The sequence below is a fragment of the Amblyraja radiata genome, chromosome 10 (assembly GCF_010909765.2).
Source record: "Amblyraja radiata isolate CabotCenter1 chromosome 10, sAmbRad1.1.pri, whole genome shotgun sequence".
Lineage (NCBI taxonomy): Eukaryota > Metazoa > Chordata > Chondrichthyes > Rajiformes > Rajidae > Amblyraja > Amblyraja radiata.
The window spans coordinates 45,264,578-45,278,836 of NC_045965.1; the positions used below are offsets into that span (position 1 = coordinate 45,264,578).

At 45.0% G+C, this 14,259-nt stretch overlaps 1 long non-coding RNA gene across 1 annotated transcript; it reads right to left on the reverse strand.

Annotated features, from left to right (window-relative positions):
• Window positions 1–2,054: 2,054 nt before the first annotated feature.
• On the reverse strand, window positions 2,055–11,863 carry LOC116978145. Its single transcript, XR_004413387.1, has 3 exons — window positions 11,848–11,863; window positions 6,247–6,249; window positions 2,055–2,098 (listed from the first exon to the last, which is right to left on the reverse strand). It is a non-coding gene; the product is annotated as an uncharacterized LOC116978145 (long non-coding RNA).
• Between the last annotated feature and the right edge of the window lie 2,396 nt (window positions 11,864–14,259).

Here is a 14,259-nt window from a genome sequence, read left to right on the forward strand (position 1 = left end):
TCTGTCCCCCAGTACCAGTGGTTCTTCTTGGACAGCAGGTCTCGTAGCACTTTGTCTTTTTCAGCCAGGTTAGGCAAGAAGCGGCCCAGCTGATTGACCATGCCCAGAAAACTCCTGAGTTCGCTGACATTTTTGGGTGCATCCATCTCTTGTACTGCTCTCGTCTTCTCTGGATCTGGCCACTCCATCTGCTGAAATCACATGACCCAGGAATCTAACTGTGTGGCGTGTGAGCTCACATTTGTCCATGTTGAGCGTAATGCCAGCCTTATGTGCCTTCTCTAGCACCGCATGTAGCCGCACATCATGCTCCTCCTGCGTCTGTCCCCAGACCAGGATGTCGTCCATGTGACACAGTACCCCCTCCAGGCCACCAGTCACTTCTGTCATCATCATCCTTTGAAAGTGCTCGGGCGCTGATGCTATGCCAAAGGGTAGAGGGTTAAAATAGTAGCGCCCAAAAGGCGTGATGAAGGTGGTGTATTTGGCAGACTCTTTTGTCAATGGTACTTGCCAAAAGCCCATGTTGGCATCTAATTTGCTGAATACTGTTGTGCCAGCTAGCATGCCCAGAGTGTGCTCGACAGAAGGCAGGATAAACTTTTCTCTGCACACTGATCCATTCATCATTGTGAAGTCCACACAAATGCGAACATCACCTGCTTTTTTCGGCACCACCACCATCCCGGCACACCAATCAGTCGGCTCCTCAATCTTGGTGATTACGCCCATCTTCTCCATACGGTCTATCTCCTCCTTCACTTTTCCCATAAGCGGCAGAGGGACTCTGCGTGGCGTGTGGAGAGAGAAGGGCACAGCCTCTGGCTTCAATTTAATTGAGTATGGCCTCCGAACAAGACCCAAGCCGCTACACAGCTTCGGATATTGTTGTTTCACTGATTCCAAGGTGATGCTGTCAACCCTGCACACAAGCTGAAGCCGTTCTATGGCAGGCCTTCCTAACAGTGCAGTGTGCAGGTCTTCTACTACATAAATGTTCTCTATGGCTGTCTTTTTGCCTCTGCGCAGTGTTTCTCTGGCTACACCCAGGACAGAGAGTGCATTGCCCCCTGGCCCAAACAATGGGCGTGTCGACACTGCCAGGTGCTTCACATCATGCCCCCCTGTAATGTCATGGTACACCTCAGCTGGCATGGTGGTGACATCAGCACCAGTGTCTATTTTAAAGCACACTTTTTTTTGTCTCACTTGTAGCTGCACCGTCCACGGGTCTTTTCCAGCATCCACGGCTCCCAGGAAAAAGCACTCTTCTTCCTCTGTAGTGACAGCATTGAGAGATTTTGCACTGTTTCTGCACACTTTGCCATAATGTCCCTTTTTGCCACAGTTGTGACACACAGCATCTTTAGCAGGGCATTCCAATATTCCATGCGAGGGCATTTTTCCACATCTATAACAGGCCTTTGAACCTGGCTGTGGCCGTGTATTAAGTTTATTTTTGCCTGGTGTTTGTGCTTGTGGCTGAGGCTTTGAGGGAAATTTGGGTTTTCTGTAGCTTTTAGCATGCACAGCATCAACATTAGAGCACTTGCTAGCACCGCTATTTTCCCCTCTTAAGTCAGACCGCTGTCGTCTAACTTCTTCAGACTGCCTTGTCTTTGTTATAGCAGTTGTTATAGCAGTTCCAAGGGTTAGGTCTCTGTCTAGCTGTAGCCAACTAACATCCCACTTCTGACACCATGTCATGTTGTGCGTATAATAAGGCTCGTACAACGACGTAATCGGAGTCTGTCTTTATTTAGCAACTCTGTACAGCAGCAGCAGCCTCGTGTGCAGGCCCGGGCCTCTCCTCAGCCCAACCTCCGGTTCCGCCCCACAGCGCCCTCTTCAGCCCGGATGCCGTCACTGCAGCCTGTCCTTACACTATTATTCCATAATACCACAGTGTACAGCAAAATTTGCACTTCAAGAGTGGTCTATTGTGTTGTTTCTTCAACGGACCACGGATTTATTTTAAGAGCAAAACATAAAGTGCTGGAGATCTCAGCAGGTCAGGCTGGATCTATGGAGGGTCCAAAGAAGGGTCTCGACCCAAAACATCACATATTCCTTCTCTCCAGAGATGCTGCCTGACACGCTGAGTTACTCCAGCATTTTGTGTCTATCTATGGAAGGAATAGCTAGGCGACGTTTATGGTTGGGTCCCTTCTTCAGGCATTTTTTTAAGGGGTTGGGAAAGATCGAAAATTTCATGTATTTAAATCTGTTGTTACGAATATAACTAGTAGTGTGGGAGAATATTCCATGAGCCATAATTGCCAAATACATACCCAAAAGTAGAAATGTAGAAAGTTACAGTGTGTAAAAAAATAGATATTACGAGCTTTGTAGTCTCCTTGTACAAATCAAACACCAAATTCAAAATTCTATATTTTGAAAATGGACAAAGCAAAAAGTAGCATGTTCTCTAGAAAGGCTTATCCTAAAATAATTGATCGGAAGGGTGTGATTTTCAGTCAGGACGTCTGTATCATTCAGTCAGTGAGCTCGCGGTCCAGAGCCCTTCTCTATTACCCCTCTGCATAAAAACAAAGTGTCAATGCCTCTTCAAGGTCTACTAATCAACCCGTAGCTTCAGTTGCAGGTACAGCTGAAGGGATTTGGCGCTCAGGCAACGCTATGAATTTATATGAATTTTAAAAATCCGATACGTTTAAATCGTTCAAAAGCTACAACCACAACATGATAAATGACACTAAATAAAACTGAAGTAAATAAAGGCAAACAGAAGAACTAACCTTGAAGGAGAGAGAGAAAACAACACGCATAAACTTATTTTAAAAAATTTCATAAAACATCCCTAAATGACGGGTACAAAAATCCTAAAGGGCCTGTCCCACATGGTCGACCTAATCTGCGGGTCCAGAAGATTGTGTCTTCAACTTTCAAGCTCGAGGGCACTCTCCTGGGAAGCCTCGAGCTGGATCGACCGGCCGCATTGAAACCGCGAGCTGCATCAACCGAACCGTGAGCTGCATTTACCGACCGCACACACACACACAAAACAAAAACATCGCGGAAGGTGGGGGCCAGAGAAAGCGGAGGAGCGCTGCCTGCATGATGACGAGGAAGGTAAACGGCTGCCACAGGTGTATGGATAGTCCTTTAGAGAGCGTGGAGGGGTGGGGGGGGGAGAGAAGGGGATGAGAGAAGGGGGGGGTGGAGAGAAGGGGGGGGGAGAGAGAGGTGGGGGCGGAAGAGAAGGAGGGAGAGAAAGGGGGGGAGAAGAGAAGGGTAGAGGATGTTCTTCGCTTTTGCGCTCTCTTTTTTTTTTTTCTCGAGGTGGGGGGGGAGAGACTTTTAAGAAGTATATAAAGTTTAGCGGGCATTTTACCTACCGGTAGGTCTTCTTGCCCTGAACCATCCAAGAGCCAATCAAAATGCCCGGTCAGCGAAGGAGATTGCCTACGGCTGCCCTTGACTGCCTGCCAGTTAATAGCGACCCTGCTCCACTGCACTATGAGTCAAAAAGACCCATGCCGACCAAATTTTACACGCGGAAAAATTTTCAATATGCTGAAATTTGTTCCGCGACCTAGCTGAGGCCGCAAGTATTCGGGAACTTCCTTCGAGCATGAAGGAGAGTTCCAGCGACCTCACATGACCTCCTAGGACCTCATGTCGACCATGCTGCGAGTTTGAGTCCAGGGCAAACTCTTTTAAACTCGCAGATTAGGTTGCCCAAGTGGGACAGGCCCTTAAATAACTAGACTGAAAGGTAGTTGACGTTTGGGAAACAGAGAAGAGAAATAAAGAGAGGAGGAGACCTTCTTCTGCCTTACACGCTGAGTTTCTCCACCATTTTTGTATACCTTCGATTGTTCCAGCATTTGCAGTTCCTTCTTAAAATAACGTGGGTGAATGACTGTACCTGCACAGAAGAAGCCTGTGCTAGCGGTCCGGAGCCCTTAATGACAGTAAGTTCTGCCGTGAATTTTATTCAAAGAAACATGGTGTTATTAATACTTCAATCAATCAATCAATCAATCAATCAATCAATCAATCAAAGACTTTATTGTCATTCGAAAATACACCAACAAATGCAAGTCTGAATGAAATTTCGTTGCATCTGGCTCACCGTGCAACATAAAATAACAAAAGGATAAATTAGATGAAAGATAAAATAGATAAAAAGATAAAATAGATAATAGTGGCGGCACATTATATGGAATTCAAGAGTTTGATGGCTCGGGGGAAGAAGCTGTTGCAAAACCTGGCCGTTCTGCTCCTTATACTGCGATACCTTTTGCCCGAGGGCAGCAGAGTGAACAGTCCATGATGGAGATGTGTGGGGACTTTTATAATGCTGTTGGCCTTGGACAAGCAACGTTTGCACGCAATGTCCCAGATTGAAGGAAGAGAAGTCCCGATGATTTTTTCAGTCGTCCTCACCACTCTCTGCACGGACTTCCAGTCGGAGGCTTTGCAGTCCCCAAACCAGACAGAGATGCAGCTGGTCAAAATGCTCTCTATGGTGCCCCTGTAGAAAGTAGTGAGGACGGGATGGGGGAGGTGAGCTCTTCTCATCCGATGCAGAAAGTGCAAACGCTGCTGCGCTCTCTTAACTTGTGATGCGATGTTTTGTGACCAGGTCATACCCCCAGGAACTTAGTGCTATTGACCAACTCCACATCTATGTCATTAATGTGTAGTAGTGTGCGACTGTGCCGGTTTCTTCTGAAGTCAACGATGACCTCCTTTGTTTTGTCAACATTCAGGATCAGATTGTTCGTGATACACCAGTCCACCAGTTGTTTCACCTCCTCCCTGTAAGCCAGTTCATTGTCGTCCCGGATAAGGCCCACCACTGTTGTGTCATTTGCGTACTTCATGATGTGGTTTGTACTAAACCTGGCACAACAGTCGTGGGTCATCAGGGTAAACAGCAGTGGACTCGGGACGCAGCCCTGAGGGGAGCCGGTGCTCAGAGAAATGATGTTAGAGGTGTTGTTTCCAACCCGCACTGACTGGGGTCTGTCAGTGAGGAAGTCCAGCAGCCAGTTACACAAGGGGGTGCTGAGACCCAATGAACGCAATTTGCTTTTTGGCACTGGTATGATGGTGGCAGTCTTGAAACATTATGGGACAACAGCCTGGTTCAGCGAGGTGTTGAAGATGTCAGTAAGGACATGTGCCAGCTGATCAGCACATTCCCTGAGCACCCGACCTGGTATGTTATCAGGGCCTGAGGCCTTCCGTGTGTTCACTCCTTTTAGGGTCCTCCGGACATCCACTGTATCAAGACTGAGTGCCTGTTCATCATAGTGAGGAATACCTTTCCTCGCAGGTGTGTTGTTGAATGCCTCGAACTGTCCAAATATTTATTGAGTTCATTGAGGAAGTTTATGATGTCTTCACAGGGTGGTGGAGCAGTCTTATAGTCCATGATGGTTTGGATTCCCTGCCACATGTTCCTGGTGTTCATGGGGTCATGAATTTTAGGGTCTGGATTTTCTGACCATGGGCGCGCTTTGCTAGCCTGATGACTCAGTTCAGGTTGGCTCTTGCGGATCTGAGTGCCACCAAGTCACCGGATTTGAATGCGGCATTTCGTGCTCTCAGCATTCCACGTACTTCAGGGGTCATCCAGGTTTTCTGGTTGGCCCGTATAGTGATGGTCTTGGTGACACAGACATCCTCTATGCACTTTTCCATGTAAGCAGACACAGACGCAGCATACTCCTCTAAGTTGGTGTGTTGATTGTCAGTTGCAGCCTTCTTGAACATGTCCCAGTCCGTGCACTTAAAGCAGCCCTGTAATGCTGTCATAGCTCCCTCTGGCCAGACCCTAACCTGCTTCACAGTGGGGTTTTCTCTGGTGAGCAGGGGCCTGTATACAGGAATTAGCATCACAGAGATATGAGGAGCCAAGGTGGGGGCGGGGCACATGTCTTCTTGATGTTTGTATAGGCTAGGTCCAGTGTGTTCACCCCCCTGGTTGCAACGTCCACATGCTGGTAGTAATGTGGGAGAACAGTCTTCATGTTGGCCTGGTTAAAATCCCCAGCAACAATGAAAGCACCATCTGGGTGTATAGTTTGCAAGTCACTGATGGAACGATAAAGAGCATTCAGGGCCTCCTTAGAGTTTGCACTGGAGGGGATGTACACGGCTGTGATGGTAATGATAGTAAATTCCCTGGGCAAATAGAAGGGTCTGCACTTTATTGTCAAAAACACAATGTCTGGGGAGCAATGATTTGAGACCACTGTGGCATTATTACACCAGCTGTTATTAGTGTAAATGCACACCCCACCATTTCCCACTGAGAGCGCAGCTCCTGTCCGACCGGAATATTGTTAGCCCCTCCACGCTAATAGCGCCGTCGGGAACAGAGGAGTTTAACCACGTCACCTCCCGTTTGGTTACCAAATCCAGCCTCAAGTCTCCAACTTACTCTCCAAGGAGCGGACATTAGCGAGCAGAATAGATGGAAGCTGTGTTCTGCAGGAGTTAGCCTTTAGTTTCGCCGTTAGCCCACCCCCTCCCCCCTCTCCCCGAGTTCCGTGCTTCTGCTTCTTGTTGCACAGTCTCCTCCGAGTGCGGCCAGTGCTGGTAGGAGACTCCGCAGCTTTGTGGGCCGCTGGTTCCAGCCGATGCAGCAGTCTGAGACTCCGTAGAGTATCCAGAGTGGCCGGATCCATGACCGCTGACCTGCTGGACGTACGCAGTTCCAACACGAACTGACAGTCACACACCACCTGCACCCCATCACACTGAACAGTGACCTTCAAACTTTCCGGACTAAGTAAGTTATTTACTGTTAAAATTCTATTGCTATTGGGAGCCAGTGCAGCCGCAGCCAAGCAAGGCGCTGCCATTTTTACTATTGGTCAAAACACAATTATATTGACTGAGGAATGCAGATTGATGTATTGATGACACATTGTATAACTACGTGTTAACTACTGGCTGTTAACAAGTGCTAACAGTGTCAGTTCACAAATCGTTTTCGTCTCAGTTGAATCAAGTGATAAACAACTTCAATCTTTCTGCAGTACTCATTAAACCCGAGCTGGAAACTGAAAAGTAGGGGAACGCCGTCCCTCTGCGTACCCCCCCCGATTTCCATCATTGGTACCGGTGACAGTATTGAGAGTTAACCGCGGGGCTGTGTTGTTGTCGGTGAGGAATTTCACCTACTGGGGTTGCTGCTGAGGGGATAGAGTGTGTTGCCCACCAGTCTAGCGCGGGGCCCCCTTAGGCGCGAGGCCCAATTGGGAGCAATTGGTCCAATTGGCTTAAGGCCGGCCCTGTGGATAGGACAGGTATGGAGGGATATGAACTAAAAGCGGGCAGATGGGACTAATGTAATTGAGACATGTTGGTTGATGTGGGCAAGTTGGGCCAAAGGGTCTGTTTCCACTCTGTATCATTTTATAACTCTATGACTCTATGCCACTGTATTTGGCTCTTACAAAGGGAGCAAGGAGTTTCCAGTTTCAATCTGGCAAGCAAATGTAACTGTGAATGTTTCAAATTCACCATATTTAGTTTAGTTTAAGATAAAGTCCGATAAAGTCTGATTAGAGATAGTTCAAAGGTCTCCAAAGTGGTAGATGGGGGGGGGGGTCAGGACCACACTAACTGGTGAGAGGACGGTTCAGTTGCCTGATGACAGCCTGGAAGAAACTGTCCCTGAATCTGGAGATAAGTGTTTTCAAAATTCTGTACCTCTTGCCTGATGGGAGCGGGGAGAAGAGGGAGTGACTGGTGTGGGACTGGTCCTTGATTATGCTGTTGGTTTTGTCGGGGCAGTATGAAATATGATCAACCAATTCAACTGCTGCCTTTTGTTCCTCCACTCTTCTAGTTTTCTTTCCTCCCACCCCTGCAACCAGTCTGAAGAAGGGTCCTGCCACACAACATCAGTTATCCATGTTCTCCAGGGATGTGGCCTGCACCACTGAGTTACTTCTGCATTTTGTGTCTTCCCTTGGTAAGCCAGCATGTGAAGTTCCTCGTTTCTAAGGAGATGGACTCACTCAACCAATTCACCGGCTGCCTTTGAAATCTGCCGCTGCTGCTCTGACTCTATCGCTAATGCGTTGATGTTCGACTGAACGGCCTGTTTCCATGCTGTATAACTCCATGATTCTATGATCTGACATCTGGTGCTCTCTTCGTGGAGTTTGCAAGTTCTCCCTTTTCATGTGCAGTTCCTCCAGGTGCTCTCGGTTCCTCCCACATCCCAAAGATGAGCTGGTTGTAGGGAAATTGCCGCTGTAAATTAACCCTGGGTGGCCAGTGAAACAATTTGATTTGTGGAGCCAGGGTGCTGGTGATGGTTAATGGGCATGTTTGACGGAATAGGTTACAGAAAATAAGCAAGGGAATTGGATCATTGGGATTACTCTGAGAACAAGCTCAGACTTGATGGGCTTCCTCTATCAATCGGAAATAAGAAAAAAACAAGGCACTAGCAATAATTTTTTATTTTCATTGGCATTTGTAAGAAACCTAAGATTTAAAATATTTTTATTATATGTTGGGAACAATTAGTCTATTACAGACACATAATGTGGTTGAGAATTTGAGAGAGTTCTGAAACCTGCTCATTGAGATTATAATGCTCCTTTAAAAGAGTTAATTCATTTAACCTTAGGCTTTAACCGACCCCACCAAATATACATAAGTTGTATAATAGCTAATCGAATTAACCAAGAGCTCAGGTTACGTACATTGACTATCTTCTTGTAAATTGACTTTGTAGTTTCAAACAGGATCTGTAAGGGCAGGCTTTCCAGATCCTAGCTACGCAAAATCACTTGGCAATGTTCCTTTTTGTTTCTATCTGTTTTTAATATATGTAATCAGGTTCATTACCTCTGCTACAGTTTATTGTATATTTGCCAAGCTTTGAATACTTCATGTCAGAAGATTTCAAGTGCAGTGAGTTCATGCTGTTATTATATTTATAATACCCTAATTAAATTTCATTTGATGTTTGCAGCAATATTTATGTTGCATTCCTTTTGGAAAATCAGAAGCTTCTATTTGTAATCCATTCATTGCTCTGGCCATCGGTGATAGATGTTCACCTGCATCGTTGGATACAGATTTATGTTGGGGGTGGCATTAACAGCATATGAATATAATGTACAAGTCTTTTGATCCATGCACCTCTCACAACATTGTTGGAATATCTTACACATCGGAAAGCATTCACTATCTAATTGTCTGTATAAATAAAGGTGCTTGTGATGTCTTCCACTTTAAAATGTGTAAATATCATCAACTAATCCACTTCAATTCAGTGTAAAAATGAGAGGAGCCCTGATTGAAATCCTTCTGACAGTCCTTACAAGAGGGATGCATTTCTGGAAAACATTCATTTAAGTAACACTTTGCAAATTGAGAAAGTTGGGTAAAATCTAATGTAATCTTGCTGCAATATGTTCCCCTGGACAGAGAGTGGCGTGCTATAAATTGCAGCAACAAAATATATTTGTGAATAAAAGGCACACACCCAAAGAGTCAAAGGGATTTCTGCAAACACCCATAAGTTGACCATTCGTAACACATCACTATTTTAAAGATGAGCAGGAGAATCAGCTTTGTTGTCTAGTTAATAATTATCCTCAATCAATATCATTAAAACAAATGATCACATTTATATTTATGGAGGAGTGCTGAGCACAGAGTGGCTTTGAGTTTTTCCAACAGCAAATAAGGATCAAAATATAATTTGTCAGCTGTAAAATATTTTGGAATGTCATAAAAACAATGAAGGTGCCATACCATAATGGTGGTCTAGCTTCTCTTTTGTCATTATATACTGATTGTGAGAATCCCAAGGAGATTCGATAAGAAATGGTTTGTTACTGCGCTCCCTGATAATTTGGCATCAAATTTGGAGCTAGAACAGATGTTTGGTTTGAATATAATTTAATGAATTTCAATTTTAGTTACCTCACTACATATTGCAGACTGTCTACCTTTGTCAGTTAGCAGTCAGGTTCCTTAATTACATCATGAATTTAGTTATCCACCAGACTAAGTGGGACCCGTTGGGTCCCTATCACACGGGAGGCCTGGTCCCCCAACGCAACCCGTTCCCCAACGCAATATTCCGCCACTCACCCATAGCCTCCAACTGTGCAGGCGCGGCTCATTTCCCCTCATCCCCAGCACTCCCTCCCCCTCCTCTTCACCCTCCCTCTTCTTTCCCCCCCTCTTCCTCCCCTCCCCAATCCCTCCCTCACCTCTCCCTCCCTCTCCTTCCCCCTGCCCTCAGTCACTCCCTCCCTCCATAACTCCTCTTCCCTACCCCCTCCTATCCCTCTATCTCCCACCTCCCCCACTCATCACCTCCCACTATCCCTCCTCACCCTCTATTTCCCATTCCCTACCTCCCCCACTCCCTCTTCCTCTCCCTCTATTTCCCCTCCTCCCCCACTCTCCCTTCTCACCTCCCCCACATCCCCCCCTCTCCCTCCCTAACCCCTTCTCTCCCTCAATTCCCCCCACTCTCCCTCCTCACCTCCCCAGGATCTCGAGGGTGTCGCTCCTTTCTCCCCTTGCATGCCCGGAGGAGCAGCAACCATCGGCCTCAGAGCCAGGCTCAGCGCCAAGCCTTGGATCCTCGGCGTGGCTTCAGGCCACCACAAGGGCCCGGAGCAGCAGCAGGAGCAGCAGCTGTCGTTGGCCTCAGAGCCAGCTTCAATGCCCAGGCCACGGATCGTCGGCTTGACCTCTCTCCATCGCTGGAGCCGGCCGCCGCCGCCCGCATACGCAGCCCCAGCCTCAGCGCCAAGGCGATGGATCCCCGTGGGCCCAGTGGAGAGCCAGTCTCAGCGCCCAGGCCCCGGATCATCGGCGTGGCCTCTCCCCATCCCTGGAGCCAGCCGCCCCAGCCTCAGTGCCAAGGCGGCAGATCCCCGCGGGCCCGGAGTAGCAGTAAAATGCTGTTTTTAAAATCTTACCTGTGTCGCCGTTGTTAAAAAGAAGATGGCGATCTCAATGCTGGAAAGACCCCAACTGTGTAGGCACCGCTGAGGACCCGTCGGGTGCCCTCTGCGATGTCTGTAAAGATGCGCATGGGAACTCTTCCCCGACTGCGCAAGCGCGGGAGGGGTCGATGTTTTAATTTAAAAATTTTTAAACCTTAATATATTTTAAAATATACCATCGATCTGAACAAAACTTGTTTCATTTACAGCACAGGACAATGGTGAGTAAGGTGGTCCAAAAATCATAGCGCTATCATGTACCATTTATGTGCAAATAGAGAAACAACATAAACCTGCAGATAACAAGGTGAGAGTTTTAGTTTTATAATAATAATAATAATTATAATAATAATAATAATAATAATAATAATAATAATAATAATAATAATAATAATAATAATAATAATAATAATAATAATAATAATAATAATAATAATAATAATAATAATAGATAAATGGCATTAAATTGCATCAATACATGTTCATTCTCAAATTGCCCCCTTGGTTATCATTAAAAAGTGATTCTCACTTATTTACTCTAATATTTTGGTTCATAATCTGCAAGGCATCCATCAGACTCATATGGGAGTCTGGCAAATTAATTGGAAATGAGGTCCTGACCTTTATGCTAGCTTTTTTCGATAATCATGTAGGGCTAGAATATCAATTGCTCCTTAGGGATCTGATTTAAATAAATGGATATTGAACAAGGACAATAATGCCACAACATTAGAAACGAGGAACGCTGGTTTATTATTTTTTAAAGCGCAAAGTGCTGGTTCAGGCAGCATCTCTGGAGAACATGGATAGGTGACATTGCTATCAGAATTGTCACAGATCCTTGTTCTTCAGAGATGCTGCATGACTCACTGACTTACTTCAGCACTCTTTGTTGCATTAAATGCCACATTTAACTAGATAGTGACAGCAGAAAGATCCAAAGAAGGTGGATCTTGATACTAAAGTGGAATGCTTTAGGAGAAAACTGTACTATATTTCAAGTACATTTCTAAATAGCCCATTCTAAATCATAGTTCTTTTCCATGAGAGTTTATTCTAAAGAGTTCCTATTCCTACTTCCTTGCTACAAAGGAGAGTTCAGCACTTTTTCTGAATATGGATGCCACTAAATTGTTTAGTATTATTGGGGTTCCTTCTTCATCCACTCAGAATGAATTAAGCAATAATTAAATACTAAGCATATGAATCATAATTTGATAATTAATTTTGATTAATTAACTTTGAATCCTGTTTTACCATCTGGAATTTTGTGTGAGTGTTTCTCACATGGAAAGTCCTCCTCACCTCCGCCCAAAGCAAAAAGTTAATTGGATGGAATTTGCTGAACAACTAACGCTGCACAGATTATCACAAATTGTTGGTTAATCTGCACTGTTCACTTTGTGAAAATCTCCCTGCAATTGACATGCAGTCCTGTGGTTTGCATAATACTTGTTTCTTAAACTTGCCACAGAAAGTTATATGGTAATTAACAATGTCAGTAACATTTTAATGATATAATGATTGTTGATTATTGCCCATCAGTTTCCCTGGCCTCAAAAATGTATAAATAAGAGCCTGGAGCCTTATTTCTTCAGGTGGTGAGCCATTTTAATTGGGGAGATGGGAGACACAGTGGTGCAACTTGTTGAAATGCTGCCTTGCAGCACAAAATACTTGAGTTCGATCCTGACCTCGGTTGCTGTCTGTGTGGAGTTTGCATGTTCTCGCTGTGACCGTGTGGATTTCTTCTGGGTGCTCCAATTTCCACACACATCCCAAAGACATGTGGATTTTAGGTTAATTGGTCTCTGTAAAATTACCCCAAATGAGTAGGGAGTGGACGAGAAATTGGGATAACAAGAACTATTGTGAATATGTGATTGATAGTTGGCGTAGACTCGTTGGGCCAAAGGGCCTGTTTCCATGCTGTATCTACAAACTAAAGTAGAAATATTAAACAGATGTCAGATTATAAATTGTTACATTTTTATCTCATTTTTCTGTGCTGCGTTTTGTTCTATGTCTGAAAAGTTTTGTTCTATTTCTATAACTCTGCTAGGTTTGACATTGAATTCACCAACCTTCTTTATTGGTTCGGCTCGAGTTATTCCTCAATTCTTAAATCTCTGGCTAAGAAGATACATTGTTGGCCTCACTGGTGGCTAATGTTCTCAATGGCCTTGTCATGCCATTATTAAATCGCCCTTCCAACAACATACAGGGCAGAAAAATGGAGATGATGGTTGCGTGTAAATGGTTAAATCACTGAACACACCCAACTCAATTCAATCAAATTCTGACAATCTTCTCCTTTGAAAAATAAATAGAACTCCTAAACAGATTATGCTATTGAAAATAATTTTGCCAAAGGGACTGGTCTATCCTGCAGCATTTTTGGCACTGCAGAGGATGCCAGCTTGAATTTAATTTCAATGACGCGTATTTAAGCGTGATTCTTGCTACAAACTGGCTTACCTGGTTGCTCATGTTTTCTACTTTGCAATGCGCACAGAAAGCAGTTGCTGACATGGGTAATCACTGATGTGATGCACCCCTGGCAAATAGCACCAATTCAGCTAGCACACATTGTCACGCAACTTGCATTTGTTTTTTTGTTTTTTTTCGCTGCATTGAAGAGCAGGTGATGAGGTTTAGGAAAGACATGCAATGTTTTACCGAAGGTCTGGTATTGGGATGCATAGGAGCTCCATCTGAGATACGAATGGGTGCATTTGACCATTCGGCTCAGAAAGACAGAGAGACTCCATCTCAGAAAGACAGACAGACAAATTTGTTTGCAGAGGGCAGAATGCCACAATGGTACAACAAGCAGTGCAACGGAGAAAGCCTTCAGATGGGCTGGCCTATTCCCCAGATATATTTTAAGAACATCAGTTTAATGTTTGCCTTAAGCGCCTGTCCCACTTTCACGACTCAATCCAAAACCTCTGCCGAATTTAAAGGACCTAAAAAAAAAAAAATCAAGATTTTCGTAGTCTACGAACTCATACGACCTTCCACGAATATGCTCACGAACTGGAGTGACAGAGGTCACATGCTGATGTTGACTTAAGCTTTTTTTCACTCCCCTTTTTTTATCTGTCCAGCTGCCGAGCTATGAGTACCCACGAATATCTACGAGTACCGACGACTACCTACGACTTCCCTCATGACCTACTAAGGTCTGCCCACGAACTAACTATGAGTAAAAAGTTGCAATTTTTTTCATCTCGACTATTTTTTTCACTCGTGGACATTTTTCATCGGGCTAGAAAAAACGTCC